The following is an 18,928-nucleotide window of genomic DNA, read 5'->3' on the forward strand; positions in this document are numbered from 1 at the left end:
GTGACTTCTGCTGTTGCTGGTGGTGATGAAAATGATGTTGAGGCTCAGAGGGGTGTTGGTGACAAAGGTCCCACAGTTGGAGGCAGTGTGCAGTTTGAGTTCATGACAACTGGCTTTTTCTCTCATCACAGGGAATAGGAATCAGAGTCTAGTTTAAAAGATCAGGCTTGTTATGTAATTATATTAGGTAATTACAGGAACCAAAGAGTGGAAGTCATTTGAAGCAACTTGAGAGAAAGGAAGGGCGAGGAAAGAAAATATTTACACAGTATTTATCATCTGCTAAGATTTGTGTTCTTCCCCAATTAATCATAATAACAAGTTGGAGATTGGTGTGAATTCTATTTTATAAACAGGAAGTGTGAGCTGTAATTTAAACTTGACATTTGTTAGTTTCTCGGTCATGTTCTTCACAAGAGTCTGACTGAACACAAGTATCTATGTGGGCATTGAGGATGCCTCATGGAACAGAATCATCTCATGTCCTTCATCTCTTGATTGATTTGGGTGACCCATATCTAAGCAATTCATGATGTTCCCATTGCCCTTGGGCAGTGACTGAGAATCCATCACATGGACCACAAAGAGAGCTCTGGTTGGTGATTATTAGAAAAATGCTTCCTTATCTTTGTGCATGATGCTTAGGGTTGGTACACTAGGCAGACAGGAGTCCTGGAACCAAAGGAGTCATTTGTCACCTGAGGAAAACCATCTTGGAGTTCACTGACACTACAGAAGGAAAAGGGAAGATGCTCTAAGCCATTGTCTTTTATGATATGGCTGGGCTCTTGATTAAACTTACTGTATTCCTGGATTTATATAATGTGTATTAAATTTCCACAGTATCTCTTCACCCAACACTCATAAGAATTTTTAAGTGATAAAAGCTGTGATTCTAAGCTATAACTTTGACTTCACTATCCAGTCCTTTCCTATAGGCACCAGTGTTTTCCTAAGTTGTTAAAACAGTTAAATTTTGTGCATGATGCATTAGAAAGTTACTTTGGGGTTTTTTATTTTTTTAAACCAGGGAATTAAATCAACAATGGTAAAAAGATGATCATGACTTTGGTGTTTAAAATGAAAATGGAAAAGGACCAAAAAAAAAAAAAGGAGTTAAGGAATCATCTTAGAGTAATCATTGAGATGTTTGAGGTCAGTACAGTAACTTCATGCATGTCTTTGACAAATGTGTATTTAAGCACCTTCTCTGTGGTAAGGACTTAGAATGTGGTGTGACAAAACTGCCATGCTGCCTTTACAGCGTTCAGTCAGTTGGGAGCAAGTGTTGATAAATGGCCCAAGAGGCGTAATCTGCCTTTGCATGCTTTTGTAAGTAAAGTATTATTGCAGCATGGCCATTTCTATTCCTACATTGTTAAGAGTTTACCGCAGAAAGTGTATTAATTACCCATCTTTAAATACTATTGGAAACCTCACAGGAAAAGTCTGCTCACTTAGGAGAAGGATACTGTTCCCATAAGGTCACAGTTTCGAACTCTCGTGTGATGGATGCAGTCTATGTGATAATGATTATGATTGCTATGGATGTGATCAGATTGTGATAACTGACAGCCATGAGGAAAGATGAGCTAGAGAAACTAATGGGATTAGAGGTAACACATGAACCATGGTGTCTGACGAGCAGGAGCTAGCAGTACAAGTGCTACAGGAAACTACCATGCTTGTGAGGTCATGTGAGGGGAAAGAGAGCGCTGGTATATGCTGAGGAGTTGAGAGAATGAGAGCATGGCTACATCAGAGAGAAGGAGTAGGAGAGTGACAAGGTGAGATGTGAGAAACCAAGCAAGATCATAATGGGACATACAGGCCTTAGCTTTCAGTTTAGATTTTCCCTATATGCAATGGAAAGCCATTTTATTATGCAAAGCTCCACTTGTACACTTACCATCACTGAATAATCTACATGTCTATCATCTATTATCTATCTATCTATCTATCTATCTATCTATCTATCTATCTATGAATGTATATTTTATGTATACATCAATCAATCATCTATCTACTATGTATGTATATATGTATGTATGTATCTATCATATATGTATCTATCATCAATATATCTATGTATTTATGTATCTATCTTTGATATATTTATCTATGTATCTATCATCTGTTCTGTCTATCCATCATCTTTCCTTCTAACTTGATAATTGCAATGAGACATGATGTTTTAGATGTTCCAAAGAGGTTCTGAAACTCAAACTCGACATTTCTTCAAGACAAAATGAAACAAATGTCAGTAGTAGAGATAACACCTCCCTAGAATGATGTTCCAAAATTGCCTTGGATCCTTCATCACTCATTTCCTTCTCTTCCCATTAATTTTGCCTATCATTGCACTTTGACAATCTCTATTAACTGAACAAAAGGTGCAATGACACAATTTTTTATTATTTTTATCTTGTTACTTTTGACTTACTATGATCTACCATTTTAGTTAAACTGACCTCAGGCATTTTTCCTGGCTATAGCAATTGCTCTAAATATAACTGGTTGCTGTTACAAATTTAATAACACTTCATTTTAAAACTTCACAAGGAAGATTTATTTTACAGTCACTACAGTACTTACATTTACCTTGCATAATTAATCCCAAACATTAGTGTTCTATAAATCGAGACTTGGTCTCTCTATCAGGACACTTCTGGGAGATAAGTCATTAAGCTTCCCTTCAGAGTGAATTGTCATCATCTGCTGTCTGTCTGTCTGTCTGTCTGTCTGTCTGTCTGTCTGTTTTCAATACAATGATTGCTAAGACCAAAACAAACTTCTCATTCAGAAGTGGAGAAGATGTTTGGGCCTTCCTTGCCATCATGATGTTATGTATTTGAACACATGCCACTTTGCTTTTAGGAGTTACTTTAACCACATTAAAGAATTTTTTTAAACCACATGTAGATATTTTTTTTTCTAATTATCCTTGCTGTTGTGACAAAGTTCCAGAGTAAGGATAATATAAGCACAATATGTGGTCTGTAATTTATCTTTGACTCTTTCGAAATAAATGGAACCTCTTCTGTTCTGAAGACTTGGCAAAGCAATTGGAATTTAAACTTGTTAGCTAATGTTGTCATGGATAATCACATAGCCTTTCCTTTCTTCTTAGCTAGCCAAGGGGAAATTCATACTATAGCAAATTATTTCAGTTGCACCTTGGTAGAATAGTCTATAATTAGGCTGAAGAAAAATCATTTGGATTGCTAGACAAGATCATTTGGAATTTGAGACATGTTTCATTGCCTGGGTTGGTGATCTAAGTTTCTGACTGAAGTGTCGCTTATGGGAATTAACAACCATTTCTGTTTCTCTCTTGGTAATTGCTTGTCCTGCAGTTGGCTGATGTATCTTGCTTAGAATCCTAAGTGTTTCTGTGCAGTCACAGTCTCGACCCATAAGAAAGTTGTCCTTCAACAAGGGAAACAGGACAGAGAAACTGTGGTCTCATTAAAAAATACATAGTTTGTACAACCTCTGGATTCAAAAGCTCATCAATAATGAAATATAGATCTTCTAGATAAATGTTCCACAACTCTACTTTACCATCTACTGGTCCAAAAGAAGAGACTGAGAAAACAGGAAAGCAGCCATCAGAGCCAGTAACACTCCTAGCTCTACTAGGTACTCAGGGCTCTGCTTGCGTTTACTATCATTACAGCAGGTTTGTGGTGTTCTTTGGTTGAACATAAACAATTCTGAAGATTTTGACATACAGCTAGACCACTCAGACATGTTGAAACTATATTAGCATCCCAGCTTCATGAGCATGTTTGACTGAATAAGATAGAGATGTAAATATTATGTCCAGGGCATAGTGAGGTACTATCACCATATCTTGATACTAATTTCAGCACCCCATTTTCACCATTCATTAGATAAGATTATGAAGATACCATACCACAGAATACACCTTTCTTCCCAGAAGTGTCCTAACACCACAAACGCTTGTTTCCAATGTCCTCCAATCACCCAACAGAAAGCATAATTCCATACTATGATCCTAGAACACTCTCACAGTGACTCTGTCACTCTTTTTGGTGACCATTCTTCCCTGTTGCCATGAGGCAAGATGCTCAACCTTGTCCAACCACAGCCATATTCCTATTGCTGTTTGGCTGCAGGCTGTGGCATCCTCTTTCGCTGGTTCACATATCAGCATTTCCTGTCATCTCATTCACCCTATTAAACAAGCAGGAATCGAGGAATTGGATCTGATGCATCTGGTGACTTCCTTTCAAGGCCATGCTCCATGATTTTGCTGTATAAGTAGCTCTCACTAACACCTCCTTTTCTGCTTCTTGGTCATCTTCAACTTCAACATTGGTGATCTAAGCTGTGAGCATCTCCTGTATTTTACAGGTGTGGTTGTCTCTAGGTGGTCCTCCTTGGAGCTACCTAGCCTTTCCCTAATCTATTTTCCAAACTGTGGCCATGTGAAAAGGCCACTCCTTTCTTACTAGAAAACTTTAAAAAGTAATTTCAATTTGTTGTTGCAGGCTCTTCCATGGTCCTTAATTCTCTTAAGGAAAAGACAATTATTTGCCACGGCTCACTCAATAATAATAATAATAATAATAATAATAATAATAATAATAATAAGTCTGGATAATCTTTACTTAATTTGATTTTTAGACAGGGCCTCATGTAACTTAACCTGGCCTTGAAATCAACACATATCCAAGGATACCCTTGAGCTTCTCATCATCCTCCTTCTGTGTCCTAAGTGCTATGACTACAGGCATATACCATCACTTCTGGTGTATGTGGTGCTAAGGATTGAACCCAGGACCTTACCAGCTAAGCACTCTATCAATTGAGCTATGTCCCCTGCCCCAGCTATTTACTCTTGCCTCATCTAGTGCTACTCTTTACCTCTTTCTATTCCAGCTATACTGACTGAATTTCTTTTTCTTGACTACCAAGCATATGTTCCTACTATCACAGGGTCTTTACACATGCTTTCTGCCTGGATGTTCACTCTCCTCCAGCTTCAGTAAGTTAACAATTATCCACCTTTCAAATCAGTTCCATTGCATGATGGGGTATCCTCCTTCAACTGACCTGGGTAGGCCACTTTCTCTTACTTGTATCTCATAGTCCTATATAGGTCTCTGTAGTAATACTTTCTAAATTCATGGCAGTATCATTCTTTCATCTTTTTTCTCTTGAAGTTAAAATATGTTGTAGTGTGCCTCTTGTATTAATACTCATTTTTTTCCTTGTGCTTACTATCTGATAAATATTTGTGGGGTGAGATGCTACTTCTGTTCCGGCACAGCCGAGTCCCCTCCTTTAGCATATGTGATTCAGCTTGGCTAACTGTGTGCATCTGCTCTAGTTGCCATAGCAAAGTAACACAGATTGGGTGAGATGGATTTTCTCACTGGGGTTAAGAAGCCCAAGGTCAAGGTACTGTTGGGATTGGATTCTGATGCAAGTGCTCTTCTTAGCTTATAGATGGTGGCTTTGCTATGCCTTTGCATGGCCTTTTTTCTCTGATTGTTTCTCTTGAGAAAGAACTCATGTATGTTGCCATCTCTCTCTCTCTCTCTTTCCTTGTCTTTTTACTTAAGTATTTAGTTTTGGAACTCGGAATCTTCCTTTTGTTATAAACCCTCAGTGTTCTTAGACTAAGGCCTACAGTTATCACATCATTTAACCATAATCACCATCCAGAATGAATCAATGTAACATTGGTAGTTAAGGCTTTGGCATATTTGTGGTGGATCCAATTCACTTGATAGAATTAACCTTGAGATTCCACATCTGTAACAAAGATAATCATGTAAGCCTGCTTCCTGGGATATGTGATATGGGATGAGTGAGGTTCTGAATAAGAAATTCCCTTGGAATGCAAGGATTTCCCTCTTTATTGAAAACAGACTTAAAAAATGATATATATATAACGAAAACCAAAACAATAAGGCCCTGACATGACGTTTTTAAACAAGAAACCTCCAAAGATATCATAGAGTTTTTTTTTTTTTGGGATATTTACTGTGGGTGATGCAGCCTATCTTGAAGAGTAGTTTGTTTCTCCAGTAAGATTCCCTTAGAGAAAACTAAATTTTCATTTATAAGTGGCTATCATTTGGAAATAACTTCTGGGTTAGGGATGGGGATTGTGTCTCTTTTTCTTTTGAGCTCTACGACCCCATCTGATGCAGACTCAAGGGGACCTTGTTCATATGTGCATTGATACTGTAAATTTAGAGGGCCTTGTTTCCTCCATGTCCTCCATTCCCTCTGGCTCTTCCATTCTACATCCTCTTCCTCAGAGTTTCCTGAACCCCATGGGGGATGAATTTGATAGAAAAATCCCACTTAGGGCTGAGTGTTCCAAGGTGTCTTGGAACTCTCTGCACATTGTCGGCTGTGGGTCTCTATTGAGTCCCATCTGCTGCTGGAGGAGTCTTTTCTGATGCTGATCCTGATCTATGAGTAGAGCCATCATGTCATTAAGAGCCATTTATTGACGTACTCTTATAGTAGGGCACTAGTGTTTGGTTTTACTGTAGCTTCCTGAGCTACTTAGTCTTGGGTTCTTGGTCACTCAAGCAATATTGGATCTGGGTTCCGGCTCATGGAGTGGGCCTGAAGTCAAATCAATGTTGGTTGGTTGTTCCCATGACCTTTATGCCCCCATTACAGTAGCATATCTTGCAAGCAGGATACCATTGTAGATCAAAGGGTTTATAGCTGGTTTTGTGTTTATGTTTCTCTTTTGGTGACATGCAGAGTACCTTTTGGTATCATGAACTCTGACCTAGAGGGGTGAAGGCACTATATAGACACCATCTCCATTTCTTTATGTTCAGTGCGTTGTATAGGTGTTTTGTTCAGCAATAGAGCCTTGGTGTCAGCTTGTGGAGAGCAGTTTCTAGACTTAGAAACATCCTGGGTTTCTTCGGGGTTCCCATAGGACACTTTGGAGTGTCAGCTCAATTATATCTACTCCTAAATGCAAACACTTTACCTTTGGAAGAGGACAGGAGTCCTCACCAGGGAGGATTGAGGTCAATTTCCTCTATGTTGGGTAAGGGCAATTTTGGTTAATAATTAGAATTATTTTCCTGATCATGAGATGGACTTAGAATCATTAGTTCCTGTCTTGAATGGCTCCTTAAGGGCAGTCTGTGGATTTCGACTCTGGGCCAGGTATCTTCCACTTTCCTCCAACTTTAAGGTTGTTCTTTGCGTTGCTACTTAATATTTTTATTTAATTGACAATGGGCCTGAGTAAATCTTCTCTGACCATGTATATTAGAAGTTACTGAAAGAGGCAGGTAGTAAGTCAATATGTTTAACTTTGAAAGACATGTGACTTTTTTTCATCTATGGAACCTTGCTGTCACAGCATGGGAGTATCTGAGACAAATGGACTGTGTGCAGCTGAGTTTCAGTAAAACTGTATTAATAAAGGGCAAACTATAGTTTTCATGTGTCATGAAAGAGTATTCTTCTGGATGTAAATAAAGCATTTAAATATGTAAAATCCATTTCTCTTTGGTGAACATAACAAAAAATAGCCAGTAGGCTACAGTTGCCATGAAGATCACAGCTTGCCAATCTCTTATATATACCACTAACTTAAAAAGAGAAATGCTTGAATTTCCTGGTATCCTTGGACCAATGAACTACACTGATGGTTTTTCAGGACTGGTTGGAAAAATGTCCTCCTCTCTAATTTCACTTGCTGGCCAGGCAGAACATTTACTTTATTGTTTCCATAAGTTTCATTTTACTGCTGGCTCTGAAAAAATCATTTATCCATTTGCCAGGTTATAGCAGCTGATGCTAAGGCTCTTGAGCCAGATCTAGCCTGTTCTACATTCTCCCTGCTTCTGGCCAGCCTTAATTCTGACATAGTCTCTAGGCCCCTCAGGTGCTGCCAATGCCAAGCTCCAACATGTAAACCAGCCTATTTCAGTAAACAGTTCCAGTCTCCAGATTTTAAAACCACCCCAGTGTCATGTTTAGATTCAATTATAAATCACAGACTTGTATGTCAAAGAGGAGATGAAACCTGACTGATGTTATGCTGATGGTCATAGGTCACTTGACAAGAGTGACTTGATCTTATTCTGAGATAGTGGCAAATGACACTGTTACACTTTCCCAGGGATCCTCAAATTGTGGCAAATAAAGGTTTCTTTAAACACTAGGACATATGTTAGTATAATTTGATGATGGGTGCTTTTAGTGAGGATAAATCATTAGGTGAAGAGAAGTATAAAGGGGCCCAAAAGATGGCTAAGTTCTTACGAGCACTTGCTGCTCCTGCAGGAGACTTGGATTTAGTTCCTACCACCCACACTGGGTGGCTTAAAACTGTAACCTCTCTTCTGGCATCCGTGAGTACTTTCATGTACATACATGGTGGCCATACATACACTCAGGCAAATACTCATAAAATAAAAATTCATTGGAAAAATTGTATATGGAACTATAAACTTTGAGTTTTCTCTTGGCTGCAGAATTATTAACCCTTGGATTAGGGTTAGGGTTAGGGTTAGGGTTAGGGTTAGGGTTAGGGTTAGGGTTAGGGTTAGGGTTGGGTTAGGGCTAGGGCTAGGGCTAGGGCTAGGGCTAGGGCTAGGGCTAGGGCTAGGGCTAGGGCTAGGGCTAGGGCTAGGGCTAGGGTTAGGGCTAGGGCTAGGGCTAAGGCTAAGGCTAGGGCTAGGGCTAGGGCTAGGCTAGGGCTAGGGCTAGGGCTAGGGCTAGGGTTAGAGTTACAGTTATCATTAGTGTACCCAAACCTTTCTCTCTCTAGTATGATATTGGCTAGAAAATGTCACAGCTATCAAGATAGGACTACTCATGAAAGCTTTGATTATTAATTTGGCAATATCTAGGCTCACCATAAGGACAAGCCTCCATTCATTCCTTTGTGGTATTTTTAATTTTGGTTTAGAATTCTAGCTGAGTATAAGCATTCAGGGGTTTAGTCTTCTTGGCTGTGGTACAACACAAGCAGCCACTTCCAGCTCCTTGAGCCTTGACTTCTGTCACATGGAGGAATGCAATCTAGATCTTTATGTGTGATCTGAAATAACCTTTTCTCCCTGGAATTACTCTTCTAAGGTATTTTATCACAGCAACAGGATCACTGGTACACCACATTCATGTTCTATTATCGAAAATAGTATACAATAACTTCTATCTGGCCAAGGACAGTCAGAATATTCTCGCTATAACACATTCGGTTTGATGGTTAATTCTGTGGTCATCATGAGAAAATCTGCAAGTTCCCCTTATTGATCCATATTTACGGATTATTTTCCACATATATAGTAACTGTTCAGATAGCTGCGTATCCGTATTCTGATTCTTTAAAGGGACAGTCTGGGTTAAGACGGGGTGTCCACTACAAGCAGCTTCCTGTGCTCTTTCAATTTATCAGCAGCAGTTCTTCCTTAGACAGTAAGTATTTTATTATCTACCAAGCACAATACAAGTCTTTACTTATAAATTAGAGGATTAAAAAAAAAGCATGACAAAGGTCCACTTAAAAATAGCATGCAGATTTATATTTGGAGTAGTGGAACATCTTAAAAGATATCTTTATATTTTTAGTGTGAAAAAAAATAACAGAGCAGAGATACGGACCTGCTGCCTTAAGACTAAGGAGCCAATGATTGATGTTTTAGGCAAGGTATGATCTGGAAAACTCTAGAGTGGGCATGTGAACTGGGCTGCCAAGGATGAGTGTGTCATCAGGGAGACAATGGGAAGTAACATTTTGGGCTAAGTAGAAAGCAGTGGCTTCCCAACATCCCCAAGTCACAATTTTTCTTTCTGCAATGGAGCTCATAATAACGTAACTTCACTTATAACTGCCGTCTTCTTCTTTATCTCTTCTTCCTTGTTATGCCTTTCCAGGCTGGGCTGGTATGCAAGGAGTTAGGATAAGTAACTAATGGGATATGTATAGTAAATGAAGGAATGGGCTTGAAAGAGAAACTGTTTACAATTTGTGGTAGTATACAGACTTTTTTTTTATAAAATAAGTCACAAGTTTTTATTGTATCATTTGTAACAGCTACTCAATCCTGTAAAAAATTACAAATATCATCTTAATTAATATTTACAGATGGTTCCATAAACAAAGTTTGCAAAACAAACCCCCCCACAACTAATTATATATGTATATAAAAACTTCAGGAATATAGCTGTCACTTCTGAAAAGCACATTAAATACTAAAATCCAACAAATGCAGAAGTTGAAGGGGAAGAAAAAATGCTGATAGCAGGCTACTTGAATTTTCTTCCTCCCAAATATCTAAAACATCACATATTCCACTGTTTTCAGTGTAGCTTGTAAAATCCAAAAATTTTGATTTCTCCCCGCTTGTCTGAAAAAGGTCCAATAGAGACTGCACTGGTGACTCACAAGTTCTGTCTTCATGTGCAGGAAGATACTCAGTCCTCGTTTTATCCAAATCAGCACCTGGTTCCACATTTGTTTTCTTTTGCCCAAGTAATATTTTCACTTTCCGCTGGATCTTACCACAAGGCAAACTCTCCATATTCCCAGTGTGTCACATTCCTGAGGTCCCCGAGGACTACAGGGTGGAGTTCTTGCCTTCATTGTTAGGTGCTCTTTTGATGTATTTAATGGCAGGTCAGAATCATGACCAATCACAACGTGGAGATCCTTTTCTTGCAGATCTTGTGTTGAAAACTGTGTAATATCTGCAGTTAATTATTGTTGGGGTAGATTACTGTCTGTACTGAGACAAAAATCTTGTCCACATGACTGTGGCACACCTGGAGTAGCACCCACTCTCTGTTGTACATCACTTCTATCTACAGTTACTTTAAGTTCAGAGCCATCGTGCATGCCTTCCTGCTTGCTGTCACACAGAGGTAGCTGTGCACAATCCTGCTTTAGGTCAGGCTCACGTGCATTTAACATGCTCACTGGTTTCCCATCACATCCTTTCAATCCTGTTGAAGAACAGGTCATGGGTTCTGAAGCAAACACAAGCTTTTCTTCAGGTTTCTGGGTTTCTTCATACTGAGAATTCTGCTCGAGCAGTTGTCCATTGCTTTCTCCCACGTCCTTCTGGAAACTAGGCTCCAACGGTAGCTTCTCCGTTGGTTCAGATTTTTTCAGGACATTTGCAGAAACAGAAGAAAGGGATCCAACACTGTATCTTACTAGTTTCGAGATCTTCATATTTCTGTAAGCAACATTCACAATATCCTTTTTTTCTCTTTTCCTTCAACTGGAGTTGAACTGGGTTCCACATTTATCGCCACCCGTATTAATTCTGAGTTTAGGCTGAGCTTGTTTCTGGATGCTGGATGACTTCTCTATATCAAATGGACTGCATGGCTTCTGAAGAAAGTAGTTTATACAAGGCATACTGGGGAGCTGAAGGTAAAAGGGCCTGTACAACCGCTTCACATCCTCAACCTTTCAAAAAGGCTTCTTGAGTTTCCCTGTTCTTGCCTTTTGTATTCCAGTACCAGCTTCCCCCCCCATCCTTCCCAAAAGTACTTGATTTCTTGACTATTCAAGGTAGTATCGAATGTCATCAATATGAAGAATCTTTACTCCCCATGATAAGGCATTTGATAATATACTATTAGCAGGAATAAAATCATGATCCTTGACAGCTTTCTCAGCTAACAATTTTCCTCGGCTCAAACACACTCTGTCCTGAGACTTAAAGGAACTTCTATCATGGCTGGGATGAGGAGAGGTGGTTTCTGCCGTACATGCAGACTCTGGACTCGGCAGGCGGAACTCGACCCAATGTCTGTGCATACTTTGCTTCCTTTTTATTTGAAACAAGATAACTGATACCTTTGCTGAGAAATTCTTCAACTCGCCCTCCAAGGTCCTTTATATCTTTTTGTAGATTTTCACATATGGTGATAGAAGGCAAGTCAAGGTAAAATATTTTTCCCCAAAGCAGCTTATATTTGGATTTTTCCGTTCTATTATCAGCTTTCAAGGATTTCAAGAATGGTCTATTCTTTTCATTTTTGTCTTGGATGCCACCCGGGAGAGGTGCTTTGCTGTGGATCCTCATGGTCTCGAGGCTCATGGCAGCCACCAGGCACCTACATGCTGGGTCCACACCGGGGGCCGCATGCAACGGCCGCAAACACAAAGCTCCAGGGGCCCACCGGCCCTGGCCTTGGCGAAGGGCAGGAAGGGGCTGTAGCTCCGATGTGGGAGCCGCCAGTATACAGACTTTTTAAACAGAAGTAACTGATTGTAAGAAATACCCGAGTGGTTGTGGCCATGATCTATAACTTATATGGAAGTTAGAAGTTAAAGCTAGGTTTTAGCATGTCACTGAAGATGCCATGTTGGTCATTCAGTCTGCCTCTCACAACACACTGCAGCCCTTTCAGGTGCTATGTGTTTCCTGGTAGAGAATAGGTACTTGCCCCTCTCCATCTCTGATAATACACTAGAAGAAGGCACAGCATCTTGTATCTCCCTTGGTCCTCCTGGGAAGTGCCTGAAATCACTTAGCATCAGGGAAATTTGGCCAACGTGGCAGATGGGTAGGAACAACACTTCTGCTTGTCCTGAGGTTGAAAATGAGGTAGGTTGCCATCACGCTGAGCAGGAATGGGAAAAACAGAAGCCCACAGGAAGGATGCTGGGTAAGCTGCCAAGACATGTGTCAGGCAGGGCCAGGAGAGTACCAGAGACCTGAGCCAGGAGCAGGAAGTGCTAAGTAGATACAAGGTTTCCTGCAGAACCCTGGCAGTTGGAAGGAAGACTGTCACCAAAAAGTGTCCTTTGCTCACAGCACAGGGAATTCGTTCCTTGCCTGGTCCAAAGCTTCTTTGCTTGGAGCTATAATTGAAATGAAGACATCAAGAGACAGCCACTTGGTAACATTTCTGTTGACCAAATCAATATCAGGAAACTGTTTCCAGATTTCCAGAAGACAGCATGGAGAGTTGGGTCTCTAATAGACCTGGCTCCAGTCCAGTCGCCCACCCCTCCCTTACCTGTGGTTTTAGGCTAGCCATAGAACTGGCCAGACCTCAATTTTCTAATGTATAAGAGAAGGAGGAGGAGAGGCTAACTAAATCATCTCGAAAACTACTTTCATACTGCAATGAAAAACTGTGATTATATATATGTGCTCTAAAGAAATTATCAAATTTAAAATGATAGAAATATTCAGATTACTGCTAGTCAGCACAACAATTATTACAACTCATTTGGGAAGCAATTTGACAATCTATGTCAAGAGTCTTAAAATTGTTTTTATCTAAGGAACTATTCAATAGATTTCCCCTAGCAAACAAACCTGTGAGTGTTCTGAAATCCATAAAGAAGAAAAAAAGATGCTTCTTCTACTATTATTTTTAAAAGTAAAAAAAATAAAAATCAGGATGTTGTTTAACTCACCATCCATAAAATGGATTAGATTTTAGTCATAAAAGTGAATATCAAACCATGTGAATGATGTTTTTAAGTCAGTTTAACATTAAATAGGGAAATTATTGAAGTATATAGAGAAATGTTTGTTATGATATTTAGTTCAGAGAAAACAAGATTCCAAGTTACATAAAGAATATGATTTTGATTATGTAAAAAGACATAAGCAAGCTGGAGAAATATTAATTTTAAATGTTTGGGGACTATTGATTTAATTTCATTTCTCTTTGTTCTCTTCTAATATTCTATAATAAGCTTTCATTACAATAAAAATTGAAATAACTCAAGTTTATGATTATTAGTTGGCCATATATATTAAGAAGCTGTCAGAAAAATGGAAATAACCACAATTATCGAGCATCATTTGTTACATAAAGTGAAATCATGTAACGCATAGTTCAGAGGTTGATACATTACTAGAAAGATGACTGTATCCACAGTCAGAGGCTCTAGATTCAAATACCTCACGTATTCTAGCTGCATGGTTTTCAACACTGACTCTCAGGGGTGTTCTACGTCAAGTAGACATCCAATCACCCTTTACCAGAAACCTGATTGCTCTGTGTTTGTGATATAAGCAGTAGTGGTTCTGTTTGAAACCAAATATGATTCACAGTAATAAAACTTGTACATATCAGTGGGTATCACTGGTTTTCTGAAGTTGACCAATTAATGTGTATCAATCAGTAAGATGTGGTCCCTATAGGGACAGGAAATTGCTCACCCACAGCTGGGACTCAGATGAGGTTATTGATGTAGAAGAGTGATTTGGTGGTAAACCATAACAAAATGGCACAGTCAGAGGACTGTGTTCAGAATCTATGCTGGTCTTGTATTCACTCTGTGGTCATAGAAAGGTTGTTCACTCTGCATGCACCTCCATTTTATGTAGCTTTGAGTTGATATTCTATTACCTACTCCTCTTTTTTCATATAGCCCAGGCTGGACTCAAACTTGCTACCTAGCTGAGGATGAACTTGAACTTCACATCCCCCTGTCTCTACATCCCCAGTGCTGTCCCTACAGGTGGACCGTACCTAACTCTCTTCTTTTCTTTCCAAGAGGATATGGTTAGAAACAAGTTTTGTAAAGCATACAGCAAAGCATGAAGCCATCTCGTTGACCCAAAACTACTGAGTGTCTCTTCTCAATATGGATGAGTAAATTCTGAGAACAAACCTTGAGCCCCATGGTCTTCCCTCTAAGCTGTAGGAACTGTATTGGGAAGTACGCTGTCTCTGCTCTCTGTGGGTCAGGTCACCCATCAGTTTTTCACTCTTGCTGTTTTTCAGCCCATGGACATATTGGATCATGAGGGAGGGGACAAGGGATCACAACCAATTGAAGAATGATCCTCTTACAACTTTGTTGTGCACCTTTCTCTTTCCTGCCCCATCATTTCCCTTCAACAGGAGAGCAGATGTACTTATGGGATAGGGAAGTTGGTATGCTACAGTGGCCTCTGGGAAATAGGATGCTCTCAAACCCTTATTGGCCAGGGACTTCTGTCATCCTGTCCAGAGGGAGGAGATGAAGGGAAAGAGCCAAATAATAAATTGCTTTCAGGGAATGCCAGAGAGATGCAGGGATAATTATGTTTCAGAGGCCCACAGGAGGAGGTGAAGGGAGAGGAGGAGGCTGGTGAAATAGAGAGCAGGGTTAATTATGGAACAGATGCCCAGCAGCACCTTGGGGTGAATGCATTAAGGGTGGGAAGCTATCATCTCCCCTCTCCTCATATTTATTCACAGGCTTCTGTGGGGCCCAGCTGGGGCTGGTTTCCTGTGGGTTTGGCCTCAGTTGGAGAGATCTGCAGGTTCAAAGCCTTCTTCTTTCCAAATAGAATCTCCCTTCTGTCCTGTTACCCTGCTTTCCCACTCTGCCTCCCATGGCGATCCTGATTTCAGACAGCTTGCATTATTTGGCCTGAATGGTTTGAGAAAAGACCTTCCAGATCTCAGATGAATAGGAAGATGGGCTTCAGGTCTTTTCAGTGTTTTGCCAGTCTCTCCTCTGTTCTGGGACCAGCCCGGGGCCAGGAGCCAAAAGTAGCATGTGCTCCACAGGCCCAAGTCCCCTCCCTGCAGCCTAGATATATGCAAATCAGGTAGCCAGCCACAAAGAGCAGAGCCCTCTGTTCTGACTGCCCTGCTCTTTCCCCCCCCCCCCCCCCCCCCCGGCTTCTCAGGCAGGGTCACAGGAGTTTGGAACAAAGTTACAGGCCAGACTGGGAATGCTGCTCTCTTAGAACTCTTTTCTCTTCATCTCGTCTCCTCCACAGTCTCCCTGGCTATCAAATGATTGGATGTAGAAGCCCAAGGAGAGGAAAGACTTGAGTTTCAGCCTCTTTTCTCATCTCAACCTTTTGTGTGTCTGAATCACTGCTCCATGGTCCCAAAGAAATCCATCTTTGTTGTGAAAGAAATAGCTTCCCCTACACTATGGCAGTCTTACCATTCACTGAATTTATACCCACCCCAACACTGACCTTTCTGCTGCTTTCCAGTGGTGGTCCTTTCTCTTTCTGTGTAGGTTTTCAATTTTTGAACAAGCCCTGTATCTTTCAGAGGCACCCGGAAACACAGCAGTCAATCAGGTGATGCTTCAACCTACTTGGCACAGGTCCCCAGTGCCCCAATGAGTGACTCAGATAGAGGTTCAGGAAAATAAGATGCCCTTGTCCATTAAACAAATCTGAGATTTCCAATTGAAGCTTCTGGAGCAGTGGGTGGAGAAATGGCAGGTGTATTCCTGTAGTTCCTAATTCAGAGATAGTTTTCCCTATATTAAGGAGATGATTGAATACTGTGAGTGACTTCAGCCAGCTAACACAGGTGAACTCATTGGAAATAAAGCACTTAACACATCGTTGGATTTATCATTGTTATGCTGTCATTATTATTCTCCTAATTTCAAGACACAGGCTGTCAGATTTATAAGCAACTGCTCCAGTCACCTAGTCCAGTATCTTGCCACAAAGGCCACAAAAAATTGAGCTAAAATGCTAAATCTAGTTATACAACAGAAACACAGAAGGAATTCAAAGCTGGTGTGAGACAGTTGAGATACTGTGGAGACAATGTGGGGTCTAAAGTAACCGAATCCATCTGGCACTGAACACTGACATTTCTAACCTTCCTTGAGATCATTTACAGCAGAGGCTGCAAATTGGACCTTGAGGGTTGTCTTTTATGTGTTTGGGTTACCTCACATATAACTTATTTATTAAATTTTTATTTTTTAAAGATTTATTTTTAGGTGTGTGTGTGTGCGTGTGTGTGTATGCATGTGTATGCAGAACCTGGGGGTGGGGAACAGTAGAGGATTTTAGATTTGCTGAAGCTGTAGTCCCAGGCTGTTGTTGGCCTCAGGCGTAGATGTTAGGATTCAAACTCAGATTCTCTGCAAGAACAGGGCATGCTCTTAACAGCTAAGCCATCTTTCTAGTCCCTATGATTTAGTTTGTAAACTATGGAGTCAATGTTTGAAAATTGGGAACATTTACTATATATCAAAAATTTTGGCTTTTGCTTTAAAACGTAGAAGGTTTGGAAATAATGGTATTGCTGTTGCACTTGGGAAGGATTTGCTGGAGGTCCTTCCTCTAGACTTGGGATGGTCTCTGGTTCACTGCAATTCTCACCATGTCCTGCTACCCTCTCTGTGTCTATGCCAGGCACAGGTGCCAGTTTTGCTTGCTCATCCCTTCTTTCCTCCCTTGTTCCCTCCCCCTCCCCATTCTTTTCTTCATTTCTTCCTTTATTTCTTCCTTTTCTCCCTCCCTTTTCTCTTCTTTCCCTCCCTCTTTCCTTCTCTCTTTCTTTCTTTCTTTCTCCCTCTCTTTCTCTCCCTTTTCCTCCCTCCATCCTCCCTTCTTTCCTTCCCCATCTTTCACTCACTTACTTACTTTGTTCCTTTCATTTTTAATCCTCCATTCAGCAAAATGGGACTATTATTAAATGGGACTAAACTATTAAAAAGTTAATATTTGGCTTTTGAAATCCCACTGTGTGCATGGTGTCCATGCTGCATTATTGTATGCTTGTATCACTTCTTTCCTGTCTTCCCCTCTGGACTGTGCGGTTAGAAGCTTCCTGTGTTACAGGCTTAACGAGCACTGCCACAGCCAATATGTACTGTAGGGTGGACACTCAAGTTCTCTCATAAGTCTCCTATGTACACAGAACAAAATGAGATGCCTCTTCAGCCAGCAAGGACCAAGCAAGGTAGCAAGATAAGTGGTATCTATGTTTTAATTCTATCAATGCACTTCCTTTAGGAGGTAGTGAAAAGCAGTATTCTTTAACCAGACTGTACTGTCACAAAGAGTTGAATGAGAAAGACTGAATGGTCACAAGTTAATCACTTCCTCCCTCCCTCCCTCCCTCCCTCCCTCCCTCTCTCCCTCCCCACTCAACCTCACCAAGCATAGCTTGGGAACCAATGATCAATCAGTGCTTATGTCAGTCAGTCATCATGTTCACATGCACACCATCATGGTGTGTGCTTTCTCAGACTTCCTGTCAACCCCAGCAGTAGTGCACTGAAAGCTCTGGATCTTGTGTGGCTGATTCAGGTACCAGTGCTCAACTAATATTTTGTTATCTCCAGGATTGGTTTGTAATTGTTTCCTTCACTTTCTTTGAAGCCTGGGAGCCAGAACTTTACCCTAAGCCAGACATTTGCTTAAGCCCTGAACTACCTCCTTCATGGTGCCTCCTGGTTACCCAAGAGAAGGTAGTTCCCTATTTAATCCTGCTTTTTAGCTGTGAGAGTGGAGAGATCTGCCTTTTTCAGGACCTTGAGAGACCCTGAGCTAGGAGCTGAGGTAAGAAGAGAGTAGTCATCTCCTTTTTGCTGTTTGCCTGCTTGTCTTCACTCTTGTTGGCAAGTTCATCTATCTTGCCACCTCACTGGTGTTAGAGCCTACTTCTTCAGGATTCCAAGTACACTGAAGACCAGATGAGATGTTCAGCCTCATGGACTGCACAACTACTACATTCTTAGATTTTTCATCGGGAGATGGCCATTGATGGACTAGATGGATAGCAACCTGTAAGCCACTCTAATAAATTTAACATATATAATCAATCCTCTATTCAAACCTGACTATTACAGGGCAAAGTGGCTAAAAGGAAGCTTGTCTTGAAATCTATAGCCTGGAATGACTTCTGGTTCTGCATTTGATTATCCTCCTTTTTGGCTGTGCTAAGCTCCTGGGAAAGGACCCTGGTGGGGAAACCTAAAATCATTGCCTGCCTGTCATCAGACACCTGGCTGCAGGTTCTGGCTTGCTTATCTACTCTCCTCTACTCCAGACCCCACTCACTCCATCTGATCACAAGAAGAATTCAGAAGAGGATCCTGAAGTATTAATGACCAAAGGGAAACAATTCTCTTTATTTTGGCTCTCTACTTTTCCTCCCTCCCTTCCTCCCTCCCTCCCTGCTTCCCTCCCTCCCTCCCTCCCTCCCTCCCTGCTTCCCT

General features: G+C 40.7%; 1 pseudogene; it reads right to left on the reverse strand.

Moving 5' to 3' along the window:
• Nucleotides 1–10,221: 10,221 nt before the first annotated feature.
• On the reverse strand, nucleotides 10,222–12,080 carry LOC114628838 (annotated as a pseudogene).
• Between the last annotated feature and the right edge of the window lie 6,848 nt (nucleotides 12,081–18,928).

The sequence above is a fragment of the Grammomys surdaster genome, unplaced genomic scaffold (assembly GCF_004785775.1).
Source record: "Grammomys surdaster isolate TR1022 unplaced genomic scaffold, NIH_TR_1.0 272, whole genome shotgun sequence".
Lineage (NCBI taxonomy): Eukaryota > Metazoa > Chordata > Mammalia > Rodentia > Muridae > Grammomys > Grammomys surdaster.